General features: G+C 49.7%; 1 protein-coding gene across 9 annotated transcripts in view; it reads right to left on the bottom strand.

The window, feature by feature from the left end:
* Window positions 1-21,312, bottom strand: part of EMSY (EMSY transcriptional repressor, BRCA2 interacting) — a 230,558-nt gene that overhangs the window by 58,160 nt on the left and 151,086 nt on the right. The gene's annotated exons all lie outside the window — the stretch shown is intronic.

Raw genomic sequence — 21,312 nt, 5'->3', positions numbered from 1 at the left:
GTCATATTTTGCCAGATAGGGAGGAAGTGTTGTAATCATCTCTTGACGGGTATGGAATAGTTGGGGGAAAGGAGAAGGGAGTCACTGTTTTGTGACAGGAGCTGTGCCACGTGGTGAAACATTTTTGCCTCTTCCTCTTGAATTACTTCCCCTGTATGTGCTTCTATACTAACCTCAAGGGGAGGACTAGTGACTTTGTTCTCTGTAATAAGAGGATGAGGTGTCTGCTGATGCTGTCTTTGTAGGAAGCTGGGTTCTGGCTGCAGTACCCCATCCCAACTTTCTGCCTGGTTTTTGATGCAACTTTGACTGACATGCACTGGGTCCCTGCTAGCCAGGCCCCTGGTGCCAGTGTTTCTTCTCCAAAACAAAACCCATCATCCCCAAGTGGCCAGGCCCTTTAGCACCTGTGTAACTCTCTAGTACATGGTACCTCTGGTACCCAGGGCCTAGGTACTTAAGAGGATCCCTAAGAGCTGCAGCACAACTTGTGTCACTCTAAGGGATACAGCACCAAACCCCTGTAGACTGCAACTGCAGGCTGCATGACAAGGTGCTCCAAAAAGTGAAAATGCGGCATGGCACACACTTGTGTCCCTTAACACTGCTTGTAATATTTGTAAGTTACCCCTACACCAGGACTTACCGGCACTAAGGCAGGGTGCATTATATTACAGGTGAGGGCATATCTGCATGAGCAAGTATGCCCCTACTATATCTCTGTTGATTCTCAGACATAGTAAGTTAAAAGGGAAGGCATTCTAAACACGTGTGCTGGACGCTGGTCAGTACGAGTTCCCCAGCTACATGATGGCTTCACTGAAAAAATGGATGTCTGGAATCAAACATCTTGTATTAAAAAACCCTCATTGATTCCAGTGATTGATTTATTAATGCATACACCCAGAGGGCACCTTAGAGGTGCCCCTGAATACCTACTGTAGGAAGTTGGCTCTGTATGTGCTATTTCAAAGTAAGGAATAGCATGCACAGAGTCCAAGGGTTCCCCTTAGAGGTAAAATAGTGGTAAAAATAGATAATACTAATGCTCTATTTTGTGGTAGTGTGGTCGAGCAGTAGGCTTATCCAAGGAGTAGTGTTAAGCATTTGTTGCACATACACATAGACAATAAATGAGGTACACACACTCAGAGACAAATCCAGCCAATAGGTTTTTATATAGAAAAATATCTTTTCTTAGTTTATTTTAAGAACCACAGGTTCAAATTCTACATGTAATATCTCATTCGAAAGGTATTGCAGGTAAGTACTTTAGGAACTTCCAATCATCAAAATTGCATGTATACTTTTCAAGTTATTGACAAATAGCTGTTTTAAAAGTGGACACTTAGTGCAATTTTCACAGTTCCTGGGGGAGGTAAGTTTTGGTTAGTTTTACCAGGTAAGTAAGACACTTACAGGGTTCAGTTCTTGGTCCAAGGTAGCCCACCGTTGGGGGTTCAGAGCAACCCCAAAGTCACCACACCAGCAGCTCAGGGCCGGTCAGGTGCAGAGTTCAAAGTGGTGCCCAAAACACATAGGCTAGAATGGAGAGAAGGGGGTGCCCCGGTTCCGGTCTGCTTGCAGGTAAGTACCCGCGTCTTCGGAGGGCAGACCAGGGGGGTTTTGTAGGGCACCGGGGGGGACACAAGTCCACACAGAAATTTCACCCTCAGCAGCGCGGGGGCGGCCGGGTGCAGTGTAGAAACAAGCGTCGGGTTTTCAATGTTAGTCTATGAGAGATCTCGGGATCTCTTCAGCGCTGCAGGCAGGCAAGGGGGGGATTCCTCGGGGAAACCTCCACTTGGGCAAGGGAGAGGGACTCCTGGGGGTCACTTCTCCAGTGAAAGTCCGGTCCTTCAGGTCCTGGGGGCTGCGGGTGCAGGGTCTCTCCCAGGCGTCGGGACTTTAGGTTCAAAGAGTCGCGGTCAGGGGAAGCCTCGGGATTCCCTCTGCAGGCGGCGCTGTGGGGGCTCAGGGGGGACAGGTTTTGGTACTCACAGTATCAGAGTAGTCCTGGGGTCCCTCCTGAGGTGTTGGATCGCCACCAGCCGAGTCGGGGTCGCCGGGTGCAGTGTTGCAAGTCTCACGCTTCTTGCGGGGAGCTTGCAGGGTTCTTTAAAGCTGCTGGAAACAAAGTTGCAGCTTTTCTTGGAGCAGGTCCGCTGTCCTCGGGAGTTTCTTGTCTTTTCGAAGCAGGGGCAGTCCTCAGAGGATGTCGAGGTCGCTGGTCCCTTTGGAAGGCGTCGCTGGAGCAGGATCTTTGGAAGGCAGGAGACAGGCCGGTGAGTTTCTGGAGCCAAGGCAGTTGTCGTCTTCTGGTCTTCCGCTGCAGGGGTTTTCAGCTGGGCAGTCCTTCTTCTTGTAGTTGCAGGAATCTAATTTTCTAGGGTTCAGGGTAGCCCTTAAATACTAAATTTAAGGGCGTGTTTAGGTCTGGGGGGTTAGTAGCCAATGGCTACTAGCCCTGAGGGTGGGTACACCCTCTTTGTGCCTCCTCCCAAGGGGAGGGGGTCACAGTCCTAACCCTATTGGGGGAATCCTCCATCTGCAAGATGGAGGATTTCTAAAAGTTAGAGTCACCTCAGCTCAGGACACCTTAGGGGCTGTCCTGACTGGCCAGTGACTCCTCCTTGTTATTCTCATTATTTTCTCCGGCCTTGCCGCCAAAAGTGGGGGCCGGGCCGGAGGGGGCGGGCAACTCCACTAGCTGGAGTGTCCTGCTGGGTTGGCACAAAGGAGGTGAGCCTTTGAGGCTCACCGCCAGGTGTGACAATTCCTGCCTGGGAGAGGTGTTAGCATCTCCACCCAGTGCAGGCTTTGTTACTGGCCTCAGAGTGACAAAGGCACTCTCCCCATGGGGCCAGCAACATGTCTCGGTTTGTGGCAGGCTGCTAAAACTAGTCAGCCTACACAGATAGTCGGTTAGGTTTCAGGGGGCACCTCTAAGGTGCCCTCTGTGGTGTGTTTTACAATAAAATGTACACTGGCATCAGTGTGCATTTATTGTGCTGAGAAGTTTGATACCAAACTTCCCAGTTTTCAGTGTAGCCATTATGGTGCTGTGGAGTTCGTGTTTGACAAACTCCCAGACCATATACTCTTATGGCTACCCTGCACTTACAATGTCTAAGGTTTTGTTTAGACACTGTAGGGGCACAGTGCTCATGCACTGGTACCCTCACCTATGGTATAGTGCACCCTGCCTTAGGGCTGTAAGGCCTGCTAGAGGGGTGTCTTACCTATACTGCATAGGCAGTGAGAGGCTGGCATGGCACCCTGAGGGGAGTGCCATGTCGACTTACTCATTTTGTTCTCACTAGCACACACGGGCTTGTAAGCAGTGTGTCTGTGCTGAGTGAGGGGTCTCTAGGGTGGCATAAGACATGCTGCAGCCCTTAGAGACCTTCCTTGGTATCAGGGCCCTTGGTACTAGAAGTACCAGTTACAAGGGACTTATCTGAATGCCAGGGTGTGCCAATTGTGGATACAATGGTACATTTTAGGTGAAGGAACACTGGTGCTGGGGCCTGGTTAGCAGGGTCCCAGCACACTTCTCAGTCAAGTCAGCATCAGTATCAGGCAAAAAGTGGGGGGTAACTGCAACAGGGAGCCATTTCTTTACACAAGCCCCCCCCAGCCTACAGGCCAGGAGACTCAGCCCAAGCTGGGAGAGTCTTCCTAGTCTGTCAGGCGAGGAAGAGTAGGAGAAATAGGCTGGTTAGTTGCAGGGCCTACTCTGCCTTACATCCTTCTGTTCAGGTCATTCCCTTTGGGGAACTGACCCACTTCCACAGTGATAGGACCTAGTCTGAATTGCCTCTTGTCTGCCTCTTCAATGTCTCCACCCATTCTTTTTATTTTGGGTTTAGAGGTATCCACCTCTGCTAATCTTATCTTGGCCAGGGTTACCCCTAGCTTACCCATAGAGGTTACCCAGAGCTGGAGTAACCCCACCATGACCAATAGGGTCAGGGGGCCTAACTTGCTATTTGGCATGGGGTCAGACCACCATGCTAAGGATAGTGCAGCCATAAAGGCTAACACCCAGCAGAGGCCACTGACAGCTGTCAGTGCCCAGAACCACACCTTTAGCTCTTCACCTAAAAGGGAAGGGGCTAAGTTACAGGCTTCTTTGGGTTCAGGTTGCCTGTCTGCTGTATTGGAGTGGGGGGTTACCACATCTTGTAGTAAACACCCTTCTTCCACTCTTTCTTCTGTTAGCTGAGGAGCCACCCACTCAGGTTTAACAGTTGCCTGACTAGCCAGGACTTCTTGTGGGTCAGGTTGGACTTTATCAGGGCCATTTTTGGAGTTCTCCCCTACTGGAGCAGAATCTCCTTGGCTTGCTGTAACCTTGGCTAAAGGTTGTCCACCCCTCCTACTCTGTTTTCTTTTCTTCTTTTTCTGGGGCCTGCTTGCATTTACTGCAGAGGCAGGACTTCCAGAATCCTTGGGAGAGGACTGGCACTGGACCAGTTCCTCTCTTGGGCTCTGACTAACCTCTGGGTAGTCATTTCCAAGGAGACAATCAAGGGGGAGGTCTGTACTGACTACTACCCTTCTCCAGCTAAGAGTGCCACCCACTTCTATGGGCACTAAAGCCACAGGCCTCTTAGTGACCCTGTCTAGGCTAACTCTTACCCTGGCAGTCTCACCTGGGATGTACTGGTCTGAGAGCACCAGCCTGTCATGCACAATAGTGTGACTGGCACAAGTGTCTCTCAGGGCAGTGGTTGGGATTCCATTCACCAGTAGGTGGTGGAAGTGTCTACTTCCCTCTGGAATCTCCAACTCACCTGTTGGGCCCTGTTTCCAGTTGAAGGCTATGAAGACCTCCTCATCTGAGGAGTCATCTCCCATGGCTACACTGGTTACCCCTGGAATTTTGTTCTGGGGTTTGTTTTTGGGACAAGAAGTGTCCTTGGTGTGGTGCCCAGACTGTTTACAGTTGTGGCACCATGCCTTAGTGGCATCCCAGTTCTTACCCTGGTACCCACCTTTGTTTTGGGTTGTGTCTTGGGGCCCACCCACCTGTTCTGGTTTTTGGGGGCCTACAGAGGACTCTTTTTCTTTGTTTCTAGTGTCACCCACTTTCTCCTGGGGAGTTTTTGTAACCCCTATCTTTTGGTCACCCCCAGTGGAAGTTTTGGTTACCCTAGTCTTGACCCAGTGGTCTGCCTTCTTTCCCAATTCTTGGGGAGAAATTGGACCTAGGTCTACCAGATACTGATGCAACTTTTCATTGAAGCAGTTACTTAGAATGTGTTCTTTCATAAACAAATTATAAAGCCCAACATAGTCACACACTTCGTTTCCAGTTAACCAACCATCTAGTGTTTTTACTGAGTAGTCTACAAAATCAACCCAGGTCTGGCTCGAGGATTTTTGAGCCCCCCTGAATCTAATTCTATACTCCTCAGTGGAGAATCCAAAGCCCTCAATCAGGGTACCCTTCATGAGGTCATAAGATTCTGCATCTTTTCCAGAGAGTGTGAGGAGTCTATCCCTACACTTTCCAGTGAACATTTCCCAAAGGAGAGCACCCCAGTGAGATCTGTTTACTTTTCTGGTTACACAAGCCCTCTCAAAAGCTGTGAACCATTTGGTGATGTCATCACCATCTTCATATTTTGTTACAATCCCTTTGGGGATTTTTAGGATGTCAGGAGAATCTCTGACCCTATTTAAGTTGCTGCCACCATCGATGGGACCTAGGCCCATCTCTTTTCTTTCCCTTTCTATGGCTAGGAGCTGCTTTTCCAAAGCCAATCTTTTGACCATCCTGGCTAACAGGGGGTCATCTTCACTGGAGTTATCCTCAGTGATTTCAGAGGTGTTGGTCTCTCCTGTGAGGGAACCAGCATCTCTGACTATTATTTTTGGAGTCAGGGTTTGAGGGACCCTGTTCTCCCTAGATAGGACTGGTAGGGGGGAATTTTCCTCCAAGTCACTATCCTCTTCCTCTGAGTTGCCACCCTCAGAGGGGTTGGCCTTTTCAAACTCTGCCAAAAGCTCCTGGAGCTGTATTTTGGTAGGTTTGGGGCCCATTGTTATTTTCTTTATTTTACAGAGTGACCTTAGCTCCCTCATCTTAAGATGGAGGTAAGGTGTGGTGTCGAGTTCCACCACAGTCACATCTGTGCTAGACATTTTGCTTCTAAAAGTTGGAATACTTTTTAAGAATCTACAACTAGTTCTAGGTTCTAATTCAAACTTTTACAAACTTTTAAACTCTAAAAGAAATGCTAAACAGGATCTAACACCAGGCCCTAGCAGGTCTTTTAAGAATTTAGAAAACTTTTCAAATTGCAAAAATCAATTTCTAATGACAATTTTGGAATTTGTCGTGTGATCAGGTATTGGCTGAGTAGTCCAGCAAATGCAAAGTCTTGTACCCCACCGCTGATCCACCAATGTAGGAAGTTGGCTCTGTATGTGCTATTTCAAAGTAAGGAATAGCATGCACAGAGTCCAAGGGTTCCCCTTAGAGGTAAAATAGTGGTAAAAATAGATAATACTAATGCTCTATTTTGTGGTAGTGTGGTCGAGCAGTAGGCTTATCCAAGGAGTAGTGTTAAGCATTTGTTGCACATACACATAGACAATAAATGAGGTACACACACTCAGAGACAAATCCAGCCAATAGGTTTTTATATATAAAAATATATTTTCTTAGTTTATTTTAAGAACCACAGGTTCAAATTCTACATGTAATATCTCATTCGAAAGGTATTGCAGGTAAGTACTTTAGGAACTTCCAATCATCAAAATTGCATGTATACTTTTCAAGTTATTGACAAATAGCTGTTTTAAAAGTGGACACTTAGTGCAATTTTCACAGTTCCTGGGGGAGGTAAGTTTTGGTTAGTTTTACCAGGTAAGTAAGACACTTACAGGGTTCAGTTCTTGGTCCAAGGTAGCCCACCGTTGGGGGTTCAGAGCAACCCCAAAGTCACCACACCAGCAGCTCAGGGCCGGTCAGGTGCAGAGTTCAAAGTGGTGCCCAAAACACATAGGCTAGAATGGAGAGAAGGGGGTGCCCCGGTTCCGGTCTGCTTGCAGGTAAGTACCCGCGTCTTCGGAGGGCAGACCAGGGGGGTTTTGTAGGGCACCGGGGGGGACACAAGTCCACACAGAAATTTCACCCTCAGCAGCGCGGGGGCGGCCGGGTGCAGTGTAGAAACAAGCGTCGGGTTTTCAATGTTAGTCTATGAGAGATCTCGGGATCTCTTCAGCGCTGCAGGCAGGCAAGGGGGGGATTCCTCGGGGAAACCTCCACTTGGGCAAGGGAGAGGGACTCCTGGGGGTCACTTCTCCAGTGAAAGTCCGGTCCTTCAGGTCCTGGGGGCTGCGGGTGCAGGGTCTCTCCCAGGCGTCGGGACTTTAGGTTCAAAGAGTCGCGGTCAGGGGAAGCCTCGGGATTCCCTCTGCAGGCGGCGCTGTGGGGGCTCAGGGGGGACAGGTTTTGGTACTCACAGTATCAGAGTAGTCCTGGGGTCCCTCCTGAGGTGTTGGATCGCCACCAGCCGAGTCGGGGTCGCCGGGTGCAGTGTTGCAAGTCTCACGCTTCTTGCGGGGAGCTTGCAGGGTTCTTTAAAGCTGCTGGAAACAAAGTTGCAGCTTTTCTTGGAGCAGGTCCGCTGTCCTCGGGAGTTTCTTGTCTTTTCGAAGCAGGGGCAGTCCTCAGAGGATGTCGAGGTCGCTGGTCCCTTTGGAAGGCGTCGCTGGAGCAGGATCTTTGGAAGGCAGGAGACAGGCCGGTGAGTTTCTGGAGCCAAGGCAGTTGTCGTCTTCTGGTCTTCCGCTGCAGGGGTTTTCAGCTGGGCAGTCCTTCTTCTTGTAGTTGCAGGAATCTAATTTTCTAGGGTTCAGGGTAGCCCTTAAATACTAAATTTAAGGGCGTGTTTAGGTCTGGGGGGTTAGTAGCCAATGGCTACTAGCCCTGAGGGTGGGTACACCCTCTTTGTGCCTCCTCCCAAGGGGAGGGGGTCACAGTCCTAACCCTATTGGGGGAATCCTCCATCTGCAAGATGGAGGATTTCTAAAAGTTAGAGTCACCTCAGCTCAGGACACCTTAGGGGCTGTCCTGACTGGCCAGTGACTCCTCCTTGTTATTCTCATTATTTTCTCCGGCCTTGCCGCCAAAAGTGGGGGCCGGGCCGGAGGGGGCGGGCAACTCCACTAGCTGGAGTGTCCTGCTGGGTTGGCACAAAGGAGGTGAGCCTTTGAGGCTCACCGCCAGGTGTGACAATTCCTGCCTGGGAGAGGTGTTAGCATCTCCACCCAGTGCAGGCTTTGTTACTGGCCTCAGAGTGACAAAGGCACTCTCCCCATGGGGCCAGCAACATGTCTCGGTTTGTGGCAGGCTGCTAAAACTAGTCAGCCTACACAGATAGTCGGTTAGGTTTCAGGGGGCACCTCTAAGGTGCCCTCTGTGGTGTGTTTTACAATAAAATGTACACTGGCATCAGTGTGCATTTATTGTGCTGAGAAGTTTGATACCAAACTTCCCAGTTTTCAGTGTAGCCATTATGGTGCTGTGGAGTTCGTGTTTGACAAACTCCCAGACCATATACTCTTATGGCTACCCTGCACTTACAATGTCTAAGGTTTTGTTTAGACACTGTAGGGGCACAGTGCTCATGCACTGGTACCCTCACCTATGGTATAGTGCACCCTGCCTTAGGGCTGTAAGGCCTGCTAGAGGGGTGTCTTACCTATACTGCATAGGCAGTGAGAGGCTGGCATGGCACCCTGAGGGGAGTGCCATGTCGACTTACTCATTTTGTTCTCACTAGCACACACGGGCTTGTAAGCAGTGTGTCTGTGCTGAGTGAGGGGTCTCTAGGGTGGCATAAGACATGCTGCAGCCCTTAGAGACCTTCCTTGGTATCAGGGCCCTTGGTACTAGAAGTACCAGTTACAAGGGACTTATCTGAATGCCAGGGTGTGCCAATTGTGGATACAATGGTACATTTTAGGTGAAGGAACACTGGTGCTGGGGCCTGGTTAGCAGGGTCCCAGCACACTTCTCAGTCAAGTCAGCATCAGTATCAGGCAAAAAGTGGGGGGTAACTGCAACAGGGAGCCATTTCTTTACACAAGCCCCCCCCAGCCTACAGGCCAGGAGACTCAGCCCAAGCTGGGAGAGTCTTCCTAGTCTGTCAGGCGAGGAAGAGTAGGAGAAATAGGCTGGTTAGTTGCAGGGCCTACTCTGCCTTACATCCTTCTGTTCAGGTCATTCCCTTTGGGGAACTGACCCACTTCCACAGTGATAGGACCTAGTCTGAATTGCCTCTTGTCTGCCTCTTCAATGTCTCCACCCATTCTTTTTATTTTGGGTTTAGAGGTATCCACCTCTGCTAATCTTATCTTGGCCAGGGTTACCCCTAGCTTACCCATAGAGGTTACCCAGAGCTGGAGTAACCCCACCATGACCAATAGGGTCAGGGGGCCTAACTTGCTATTTGGCATGGGGTCAGACCACCATGCTAAGGATAGTGCAGCCATAAAGGCTAACACCCAGCAGAGGCCACTGACAGCTGTCAGTGCCCAGAACCACACCTTTAGCTCTTCACCTAAAAGGGAAGGGGCTAAGTTACAGGCTTCTTTGGGTTCAGGTTGCCTGTCTGCTGTATTGGAGTGGGGGGTTACCACATCTTGTAGTAAACACCCTTCTTCCACTCTTTCTTCTGTTAGCTGAGGAGCCACCCACTCAGGTTTAACAGTTGCCTGACTAGCCAGGACTTCTTGTGGGTCAGGTTGGACTTTATCAGGGCCATTTTTGGAGTTCTCCCCTACTGGAGCAGAATCTCCTTGGCTTGCTGTAACCTTGGCTAAAGGTTGTCCACCCCTCCTACTCTGTTTTCTTTTCTTCTTTTTCTGGGGCCTGCTTGCATTTACTGCAGAGGCAGGACTTCCAGAATCCTTGGGAGAGGACTGGCACTGGACCAGTTCCTCTCTTGGGCTCTGACTAACCTCTGGGTAGTCATTTCCAAGGAGACAATCAAGGGGGAGGTCTGTACTGACTACTACCCTTCTCCAGCTAAGAGTGCCACCCACTTCTATGGGCACTAAAGCCACAGGCCTCTTAGTGACCCTGTCTAGGCTAACTCTTACCCTGGCAGTCTCACCTGGGATGTACTGGTCTGAGAGCACCAGCCTGTCATGCACAATAGTGTGACTGGCACAAGTGTCTCTCAGGGCAGTGGTTGGGATTCCATTCACCAGTAGGTGGTGGAAGTGTCTACTTCCCTCTGGAATCTCCAACTCACCTGTTGGGCCCTGTTTCCAGTTGAAGGCTATGAAGACCTCCTCATCTGAGGAGTCATCTCCCATGGCTACACTGGTTACCCCTGGAATTTTGTTCTGGGGTTTGTTTTTGGGACAAGAAGTGTCCTTGGTGTGGTGCCCAGACTGTTTACAGTTGTGGCACCATGCCTTAGTGGCATCCCAGTTCTTACCCTGGTACCCACCTTTGTTTTGGGTTATGTCTTGGGGCCCACCCACCTGTTCTGGTTTTTGGGGGCCTACAGAGGACTCTTTTTCTTTGTTTCTAGTGTCACCCACTTTCTCCTGGGGAGTTTTTGTAACCCCTTTCTTTTGGTCACCCCCAGTGGAAGTTTTGGTTACCCTAGTCTTGACCCAGTGGTCTGCCTTCTTTCCCAATTCTTGGGGAGAAATTGGACCTAGGTCTACCAGATACTGATGCAACTTTTCATTGAAGCAGTTACTTAGAATGTGTTCTTTCATAAACAAATTATAAAGCCCAACATAGTCACACACTTCGTTTCCAGTTAACCAACCATCTAGTGTTTTTACTGAGTAGTCTACAAAATCAACCCAGGTCTGGCTCGAGGATTTTTGAGCCCCCCTGAATCTAATTCTATACTCCTCAGTGGAGAATCCAAAGCCCTCAATCAGGGTACCCTTCATGAGGTCATAAGATTCTGCATCTTTTCCAGAGAGTGTGAGGAGTCTATCCCTACACTTTCCAGTGAACATTTCCCAAAGGAGAGCACCCCAGTGAGATCTGTTTACTTTTCTGGTTACACAAGCCCTCTCAAAAGCTGTGAACCATTTGGTGATGTCATCACCATCTTCATATTTTGTTACAATCCCTTTGGGGATTTTTAGGATGTCAGGAGAATCTCTGACCCTATTTAAGTTGCTGCCACCATCGATGGGACCTAGGCCCATCTCTTTTCTTTCCCTTTCTATGGCTAGGAGCTGCTTTTCCAAAGCCAATCTTTTGACCATCCTGGCTAACAGGGGGTCATCTTCACTGGAGTTATCCTCAGTGATTTCAGAGGTGTTGGTCTCTCCTGTGAGGGAACCAGCATCTCTGACTATTATTTTTGGAGTCAGGGTTTGAGGGACCCTGTTCTCCCTAGATAGGACTGGTAGGGGGGAATTTTCCTCCAAGTCACTATCCTCTTCCTCTGAGTTGCCACCCTCAGAGGGGTTGGCCTTTTCAAACTCTGCCAAAAGCTCCTGGAGCTGTATTTTGGTAGGTTTGGGGCCCATTGTTATTTTCTTTATTTTACAGAGTGACCTTAGCTCCCTCATCTTAAGATGGAGGTAAGGTGTGGTGTCGAGTTCCACCACAGTCACATCTGTGCTAGACATTTTGCTTCTAAAAGTTGGAATACTTTTTAAGAATCTACAACTAGTTCTAGGTTCTAATTCAAACTTTTACAAACTTTTAAACTCTAAAAGAAATGCTAAACAGGATCTAACACCAGGCCCTAGCAGGTCTTTTAAGAATTTAGAAAACTTTTCAAATTGCAAAAATCAATTTCTAATGACAATTTTGGAATTTGTCGTGTGATCAGGTATTGGCTGAGTAGTCCAGCAAATGCAAAGTCTTGTACCCCACCGCTGATCCACCAATGTAGGAAGTTGGCTCTGTATGTGCTATTTCAAAGTAAGGAATAGCATGCACAGAGTCCAAGGGTTCCCCTTAGAGGTAAAATAGTGGTAAAAATAGATAATACTAATGCTCTATTTTGTGGTAGTGTGGTCGAGCAGTAGGCTTATCCAAGGAGTAGTGTTAAGCATTTGTTGCACATACACATAGACAATAAATGAGGTACACACACTCAGAGACAAATCCAGCCAATAGGTTTTTATATATAAAAATATATTTTCTTAGTTTATTTTAAGAACCACAGGTTCAAATTCTACATGTAATATCTCATTCGAAAGGTATTGCAGGTAAGTACTTTAGGAACTTCCAATCATCAAAATTGCATGTATACTTTTCAAGTTATTGACAAATAGCTGTTTTAAAAGTGGACACTTAGTGCAATTTTCACAGTTCCTGGGGGAGGTAAGTTTTGGTTAGTTTTACCAGGTAAGTAAGACACTTACAGGGTTCAGTTCTTGGTCCAAGGTAGCCCACCGTTGGGGGTTCAGAGCAACCCCAAAGTCACCACACCAGCAGCTCAGGGCCGGTCAGGTGCAGAGTTCAAAGTGGTGCCCAAAACACATAGGCTAGAATGGAGAGAAGGGGGTGCCCCGGTTCCGGTCTGCTTGCAGGTAAGTACCCGCGTCTTCGGAGGGCAGACCAGGGGGGTTTTGTAGGGCACCGGGGGGGACACAAGTCCACACAGAAATTTCACCCTCAGCAGCGCGGGGGCGGCCGGGTGCAGTGTAGAAACAAGCGTCGGGTTTTCAATGTTAGTCTATGAGAGATCTCGGGATCTCTTCAGCGCTGCAGGCAGGCAAGGGGGGGATTCCTCGGGGAAACCTCCACTTGGGCAAGGGAGAGGGACTCCTGGGGGTCACTTCTCCAGTGAAAGTCCGGTCCTTCAGGTCCTGGGGGCTGCGGGTGCAGGGTCTCTCCCAGGCGTCGGGACTTTAGGTTCAAAGAGTCGCGGTCAGGGGAAGCCTCGGGATTCCCTCTGCAGGCGGCGCTGTGGGGGCTCAGGGGGGACAGGTTTTGGTACTCACAGTATCAGAGTAGTCCTGGGGTCCCTCCTGAGGTGTTGGATCGCCACCAGCCGAGTCGGGGTCGCCGGGTGCAGTGTTGCAAGTCTCACGCTTCTTGCGGGGAGCTTGCAGGGTTCTTTAAAGCTGCTGGAAACAAAGTTGCAGCTTTTCTTGGAGCAGGTCCGCTGTCCTCGGGAGTTTCTTGTCTTTTCGAAGCAGGGGCAGTCCTCAGAGGATGTCGAGGTCGCTGGTCCCTTTGGAAGGCGTCGCTGGAGCAGGATCTTTGGAAGGCAGGAGACAGGCCGGTGAGTTTCTGGAGCCAAGGCAGTTGTCGTCTTCTGGTCTTCCGCTGCAGGGGTTTTCAGCTGGGCAGTCCTTCTTCTTGTAGTTGCAGGAATCTAATTTTCTAGGGTTCAGGGTAGCCCTTAAATACTAAATTTAAGGGCGTGTTTAGGTCTGGGGGGTTAGTAGCCAATGGCTACTAGCCCTGAGGGTGGGTACACCCTCTTTGTGCCTCCTCCCAAGGGGAGGGGGTCACAGTCCTAACCCTATTGGGGGAATCCTCCATCTGCAAGATGGAGGATTTCTAAAAGTTAGAGTCACCTCAGCTCAGGACACCTTAGGGGCTGTCCTGACTGGCCAGTGACTCCTCCTTGTTATTCTCATTATTTTCTCCGGCCTTGCCGCCAAAAGTGGGGGCCGGGCCGGAGGGGGCGGGCAACTCCACTAGCTGGAGTGTCCTGCTGGGTTGGCACAAAGGAGGTGAGCCTTTGAGGCTCACCGCCAGGTGTGACAATTCCTGCCTGGGAGAGGTGTTAGCATCTCCACCCAGTGCAGGCTTTGTTACTGGCCTCAGAGTGACAAAGGCACTCTCCCCATGGGGCCAGCAACATGTCTCGGTTTGTGGCAGGCTGCTAAAACTAGTCAGCCTACACAGATAGTCGGTTAGGTTTCAGGGGGCACCTCTAAGGTGCCCTCTGTGGTGTGTTTTACAATAAAATGTACACTGGCATCAGTGTGCATTTATTGTGCTGAGAAGTTTGATACCAAACTTCCCAGTTTTCAGTGTAGCCATTATGGTGCTGTGGAGTTCGTGTTTGACAAACTCCCAGACCATATACTCTTATGGCTACCCTGCACTTACAATGTCTAAGGTTTTGTTTAGACACTGTAGGGGCACAGTGCTCATGCACTGGTACCCTCACCTATGGTATAGTGCACCCTGCCTTAGGGCTGTAAGGCCTGCTAGAGGGGTGTCTTACCTATACTGCATAGGCAGTGAGAGGCTGGCATGGCACCCTGAGGGGAGTGCCATGTCGACTTACTCATTTTGTTCTCACTAGCACACACGGGCTTGTAAGCAGTGTGTCTGTGCTGAGTGAGGGGTCTCTAGGGTGGCATAAGACATGCTGCAGCCCTTAGAGACCTTCCTTGGTATCAGGGCCCTTGGTACTAGAAGTACCAGTTACAAGGGACTTATCTGAATGCCAGGGTGTGCCAATTGTGGATACAATGGTACATTTTAGGTGAAGGAACACTGGTGCTGGGGCCTGGTTAGCAGGGTCCCAGCACACTTCTCAGTCAAGTCAGCATCAGTATCAGGCAAAAAGTGGGGGGTAACTGCAACAGGGAGCCATTTCTTTACACCTACCAACTGCTGCTGGTCTAACTGACTAGTTCTAGCCAGCCTGCCACCAACTGACAAGGTTCTGACTCCCAAGAGTGAGAGCCTTTTCTCTCTGGAGGCCAGAAACAAAGCATGCTCTGGCAGGGGGGGTTACACACCCCATCCAACAGGGTGACCTGCAAATCTGCATTCCAAGGCAGGAAGATTCAAAGTAACCCACTGACTTTGTTATGCAGATCTGGTTCTCTTCAGAGGGAGGTTCTCCCCCCTCCCCCCCCCCCCCCCCCCCCAGGGCTCAGTTGGCACCTGGACAGTTGGGAAAATAAGCTATGCAGGGGGTGCATTGCTCTGCCTGGCTGGACATACGTCTAGGGTGACCAGCCTGACGTAAACACAACCTTAGGAATTCTGCCATCTTTAGTGTGGTGGAATTAGGAATTCTAGGACAGGGTGATGCCCACCCCTCAAACAAAGTGATCATCTAGGGGGCATTGTGACACAGGGGTAAGTAGCCCATTGTCTACTTCCTACTACCCTTCACTCCCCTTAATGCCCCTAAATTCAGTAATTAGGGGACACCCTGATCAGGGAGCTCAGATTCACTGGCCTTAAGAAGAAGGGCCCGAAGAGCTTCAAAAACTAAGGAGCAGCAACTACCTTGGCCCCAACCTCGCCGACCTCCCTGCTGTCTTCGAGAGCTGCACCAAAAATGACGAATCCTGCAGCTGATCTGCCTCCAAAAGCATGAGAGGACTGTCAGCAGTTCCAGAGGTAACCAGGATTTCCTGTGGAGCAGCGGAGCTGCTTCACTGCACCCTGAAGGCAACAAAGAAGACTCAGAAAGAGCACAGGCCAAGAAACAAACAAGGGAACAGGGCGCCCTGAAGCCTGGAACAATGGCCCTAGAGGCTCCAAAACAGAAGAGCAGAAAGGGTAAAAAGATACCCCCTGTTCCAGCCTCCAGTAAAGATTAAACTCCTGAGCGAGAAGAATCTACACCTTGGGTGGAACCTACACCAGAGGATCTCAAAGCTGATGCAGCTGAGCTCTTGGGTCCAGAGGGCCCACCAGGGAGGAACTCAGTATGGAACAGAAAGTCTGCCCCACATTGGAAGGCTTAAGGCAGCAAGCTGCAGCACAAGAGGCAGGGGATCTAAGTGGCACCCATAAGGCTACTGGGATACCAGCCTTGTGTACTCAGAAGAAAGGGACCCTAAACCTGGTGCCACCAGGAGACTGGTCATCCCTCTGAAGTTCAGGGAGTTCCTGTTAATTCTTGCACATGACATCCCCTCTGTAGGCCATTTGGGGAAAAGCAAGACTTGGGACAGGCATGTCCCTCACTTTACTGGCCCCCACATGTCTGAAGACACCAAGGAGTTTTGTTGCTCCTGTGTCACCTGCCAAGCCAATGGCAAGACAGGTGGCACCCCAAAGGCCCCCTTAATTCCACTACCTGTGGTTGGGGCACCCTTTGAGAGGGTAGGGGTGGATATTATTGCCCCCCTTGACCCTTCAACAGTCTCTGGCAATAGATGCATACCAGTGAACCATGATACCAGGTATCCAGAGGCCACTCCTCTTAGGACGACTACAGCTCCTGCAGTGGCCAAAGTCCTCTGGAGAATTTTCCTAAAGAGGTGGTATCAGACAGAGATGCAAACTTCATGTCTGCTTACCTTAAAGCCATGTAGAAGGAGTGTGGTGTCTTACAAATTCACCACCCCTTACCACCCACAAACCAATGGGTTAATAGAAAGGTTTAATAAAACACTCAAAGGCATGATAATGGGAATCCCAGAGAAACTCAGGAGGTAGGATGTCCTGTTACCTTGCCTCCTCTTTGCCTATAGGGAGGTTCCTCAAAAGGGCTTGGGATACAGCTCCTTTGAACTTGTGTGGATACAGTGTTAGGGGTCCCCTTGCTCTTGTAAAAGAAGGCTGGGAGCAACCTCTCAAGCCTCCAAAACAGGCCATTGTGGGCTACGTATGAGGCCTCAGATCTAGGATGGCCGAATACATGAAAAGGGCTACCAGAAATCTTCAGGCCAGCCAAGAATTGCAAAAGCAATGGCATGACCAGATGGCTATCCTGGCTGTTTACCACCCAGGACAGAAGGTGTGGGCCCTGGAACCATGTGTCTCTTAGGGCACTCCAAGACAAATGGAGTGGACCACACACTACTGTGAAAGAATAGATGAGGTCACCTATCTGGTTGACCTAGGCACTCCCAGAAGCCCGCACACGGTGCTTCATGTGAACCGCCTGAAGCCCTTTTATGACAGATCTGACATAACACTGCTCATGGCAACTGATAAGGGACAGGAAGAAAACAGTGACCCTCTCCCTGACCTCTTCTCCCACAATACAGTGGATGGCTCAGTAGATGGGCTTGTGCTTGCAGACTGCCTCTCCGAGTCACGGAAAGATGACTACAGAAATCTCCTAGGACAGTTTTCTGAACTGTTCTCTCTGACCCCTGATCAAACTACATGGTGTGAACACAACATGGACAGAGGTGACAGCTTACCCCTTGAAAGTAAAACATACAGGCAGCCTGCACAGGTCAGGGAGTGCATTAAAACAGAGGTGCAAAAGATGCTAGACCTAGGAGTTATTGAGCTTTCAGACAGCCCTTGGGCTAGTCCTGTAATGCTTGTCCCAAAACCCCATTCACAAAATGGTAGTGATCACCTTTGATCTAACTGCTGGCTACTGCCAGATCAAGTTGTCAAAGGATGCCAAACCAAAAACGGCATTCTCCACTCCTAGTGGGCACTTTACAGTGATGCACTTTGGACTGAAGAATACCATGTAACATTCCAAAGGCTGGTGAATAAAGTTCTCCAAAGCCTGGAAAGCTGCAGCTTAACTTGACGATATAGCTGTCTTTAGCTCGACCTGGGAAGATCACCTGGTACACCTTGGGAGTATACTGGAGGCCCTGCAAAAGGCAAGCCTCAAGATTAAGGCTTCCAAATGCCAGATAGGGAAGAGAAAAGTGGTTTACCTGCACCACCTGGTAGGTGGAAGCCAGATTCAACCACTACAGGGCAAAATCCAGACCATCCTGGATTGGACTGCCCCTGCCACTCTGACCCAAGTCAGAGCCTTCCTAGGCTGGCAGGGTACTATAGGAGGTTTATTAAAGACTATGGCTCCATTGTAGCCCCCTTAAATGACCTCACATCGAAAAGCTAGCTGCTAAAAAAGCTTTTGATGACCTCAAACAGGCCATTTGCTCTGCTCCTATACTAAGAAGCTCAGACTACTCCACGATTCATCTGAGGAAGGGATAGAAGCAGTACTGTCTCAATGGAATGAAGAGGGCCAGAACTAACCTGCAGCTTTCATAAGCAGAAGGTTGACCCACAATTTAAAGGGTTGGTCAGCCATAGAGAGGGAGGCCTTTGCTGTGGTCTGGGCGTTGAAGAAGCTGAAACCATACTTGTTTGGCACTCACTTCCTTGCTCAAACAGTTCACAAGACTGTATTATGGTTAAAACAGATGAAAGGTGAAAATCTCAAACTTTTGAGGTGGTCCATATCTCTACAGGGAACTATACAGTGGAACATAGACCTGGGAGCAGTGCTAAATTTGTGCCAGTGGTTTCAGGTGTGGGGCACTTATTTGAGGGCCAGCACTTATTGCCTCAAGCATTTCCTGCAAGCAAAAGACGCATATGGGAAAGACGGCGGAAAAGAAAAACGAAAAAGCGCTGCAAAGGGAGAAAACAAAGTTGCGAAAGTGAGCTGAAGGGGCAGGGAGTGGCTGTAAATGAATTAAAGAGGCCCGAGATGGCTTGAGGATTACGCTGCCTCAATATACCATTCTCACACATTTAATTGCAGCAGCCCCGAGTTTCAGAGGAGGGCTTTGAGCAACGGCACATTTTTACTAACAAATTAAGCCCTGCCTGCCTGGGAGTAGCCACTCCAAAGCATAAGGACTCTCCAAATATTTCCACTTAGAAAATGAAGACTCAACTGGACAAGGTTAGTCTTATTGTCCTTCGTGGGGGAGAGGAGGTTATGTAGGAAAGTACCCTCTTTTTTTGGCATGGTTACCCCCACTTTTTGCCTGCTGTCAGTGTTTTATGACTGTTTTCACTGGGATCCTGCTAACCAGGACCCCAGTGAGTGTGCTCGCTCCCTCTAAATTTGGTTGTTTAGGACTTTGCACACCCCACAATTGGCATACTGATGCCCCCATATAAGTCCCTAGTATTTTCCAATTAGAATTAGATACCCAGGACATTGGGGCACCAGGGGTTCCCCATGGACTGCAGTATGTATTGTGCCACCCATGGGAGCCCATGCAAAATGTGTCTGAGAGCCTGCCATTGCAGCCTGTGTGAAAAGGTGCATGCATCTTTTCACTACAGGTCACTGCACCGGGTCTCTGTAAGTCACCCCTATGGTATGCCCTCCTAGCCCAGAGGGCAGGGTGCAGGTACCCGTGTGTGAGGACACCCCTGCATGAGTAGAGGTGCTCCTACGAACTCCAGGCCCATTACATTGGACTTTGTAAGTGCAGGGAAGCCATTTTACCCGTGTACTGGACACAGGTCTACCTGTGTCCAGCTACATAATGGTAACTCCGAAATGGGCATGTTTGGTATCAAATATGTCGGAATCATACCCTTATACTGCTGCTAGTATTGGTTGTATGATTCCATTCACTTTGGGTTCTCCTTAAAGGACCCCCAGTGTTGCTTCTACCAGACTTATGGGGTTTTCCCGGCAGCCCATGCTGCTGCCACCCCTCAGAAAGGTTTCTGCCCTCCTGCTGCTTGACCACCTCAAGCAGAGGAAGTCAGATCAAAGGATTTCCTGTGGGAGAGGGATGTAACGCCTTCTCCCTCAGAAATAGGTGACATGGCTTAGGAGGGGTAGCCTTCCCAAACCACTGGTATGCTTTGAAGGGCACATTTGGTGCCCTCCTTGCATAAACTGGTTTGCACCAGTCCAGCGACCCCAGTCCCTGAACTTGCACAAAACTGGACAAAGAAAAGAGGAGTGACCACTCCCCTGTCCATCACCACCCCAAGGGTGATGCCCAGAGCTCCTCTAGGTGGCCATTTGTTTCTCCCATCTTGAATCCAAGATGTGCAGAGGCCCCTGGTAGCATCGGAGTGGCCAGGTCAGGCAGGTGACGTCACAGCCCCCTCCAGGAACGTGGTCACCCTGCTAGGTGACCAATCCCCCTTCCTGGGCTGTTTAGGGTCTACCTTTTGGGTGGGGCCTCAGATTTAACAAGCAAGATTCAAACAGGACTCCTCTGCATCGTTAACTTCATCTCTGGTCACTGGAACTGCAACTGGATCCTCCAGGAACCGACAATCTGCAACAACAGCGACTCCTCTCTGCAACATTGTTTCTCGGGCTCCTTCCAGCAACTGCAACATTTCCCCGGCTGTGCACCCTCTGAGAGCTACGAGTATTCAGCCGGCAAAAGCAGTAAGAGGGAATCTCACATAGACACCAACTGTAATGACGACCGGCTGCATGGGTCTTCTCTCCTCCAGAGCTGCGTTGATCCTGCATCACAGCTGTTGGTCTGGAGTGGTCCCACTCGGTCCTCTCTACCAGTTGTCCAACTTGGGAGACGGTAAGCCCTTGCCTCTCCTTTCAGGTCAGGACAGTACCCCTGTGCAACACAACTCTTGCAGCTGCCAAGCCTCTTTTGTTTCCACTCCAAGAGATCTTCAGGCTCCGTGTCGCCCAAGCCCCCAGCACTCCTTCCTACAAAGTACAGTCACCTGTCTGCTGCTCCAGCGACGTGGGAATCCTCTTCAGGTGTGCTGAGTGGGCCTCACTGTGACTCCTGTGCCTGCTGCCAGTGGGCTGCCTGTGGGGGCAGCCTCTTCTACTTGTGACTCTGTGAGCTGCTGAGGGTCACCTGAGAACCCCCCCTCCTTGGGTCGAGTCCCCTGGATCTTGCTGGTCCTCTTCAGCCTCGCAAACCGTCTCTTGCATTTGCCAAGGCTTGCTGGTGGTTTTCCAGCACCACTGACCCAACTGCATCTCGACCGCAGATGTGGGACATCACTTGCATAACTTCTGGAACTCCTCTTCAGCTCTTGTGCTGCACTGCTGACCTTCTTCGTCCAACGTCAACCTGGTCCTACATCCACAGAAGGGTGGGTAGTGGCTCCTGCCACAACCAGACACTCCATTTCGAACTGTACTTGGTCCTCTTCCTTTGCAGGTCCTCTTCCGTCAGGATCCACATTTGGGGTCTTCCAGTCTTGGTTGGGTCTTGCATAATCCTTTTCCAAAGTCCTCCTGTTGGGTTTGGGGAGAACCAGGTGCTTACCTCTGCTCTCTTGTTTGCTGGGGGTCGCTCTGGTACTCACTTCTTGGGTTTTGTAGTTCCTCCAGCTCTCTTCTACTGATTCCACTTCCTTGGGTGGTGGGCTGCTTTTCACATTCAACTTTTTTTGTATATGGTTTGGCCCTCCCCTAAGGCCCTCACTATTTGCTATTGCTTTTACCAATGCCTATTGCTTTATATGCTATTTATTGATTGTTAATGTGCATATAATAGTTTGTTTACTTACCTCCAGTTGGGCGGTTGCCTATTCTAGTATTCTAGCATTTGTGTTACAAAAATAAAGGTATTTTATTAGGGTAACATCGTGGTTCTTCCAGGTGTGTACGTGCTGTGTGGCTATAGTGGTATTGCAAAAGCTTTGCATGTCTCCTAGATAATTCTTGGCTGCTCATCCACAGCTACTGCAGAGAG

This window comes from Pleurodeles waltl, chromosome 8 (assembly GCF_031143425.1).
Source record: "Pleurodeles waltl isolate 20211129_DDA chromosome 8, aPleWal1.hap1.20221129, whole genome shotgun sequence".
In the NCBI taxonomy this organism is placed as follows: Eukaryota; Metazoa; Chordata; class Amphibia; order Caudata; family Salamandridae; genus Pleurodeles; species Pleurodeles waltl.
Note: the sequence above shows the minus strand (reverse complement) of the source record. Positions and strands in the feature narration are given on the sequence as shown.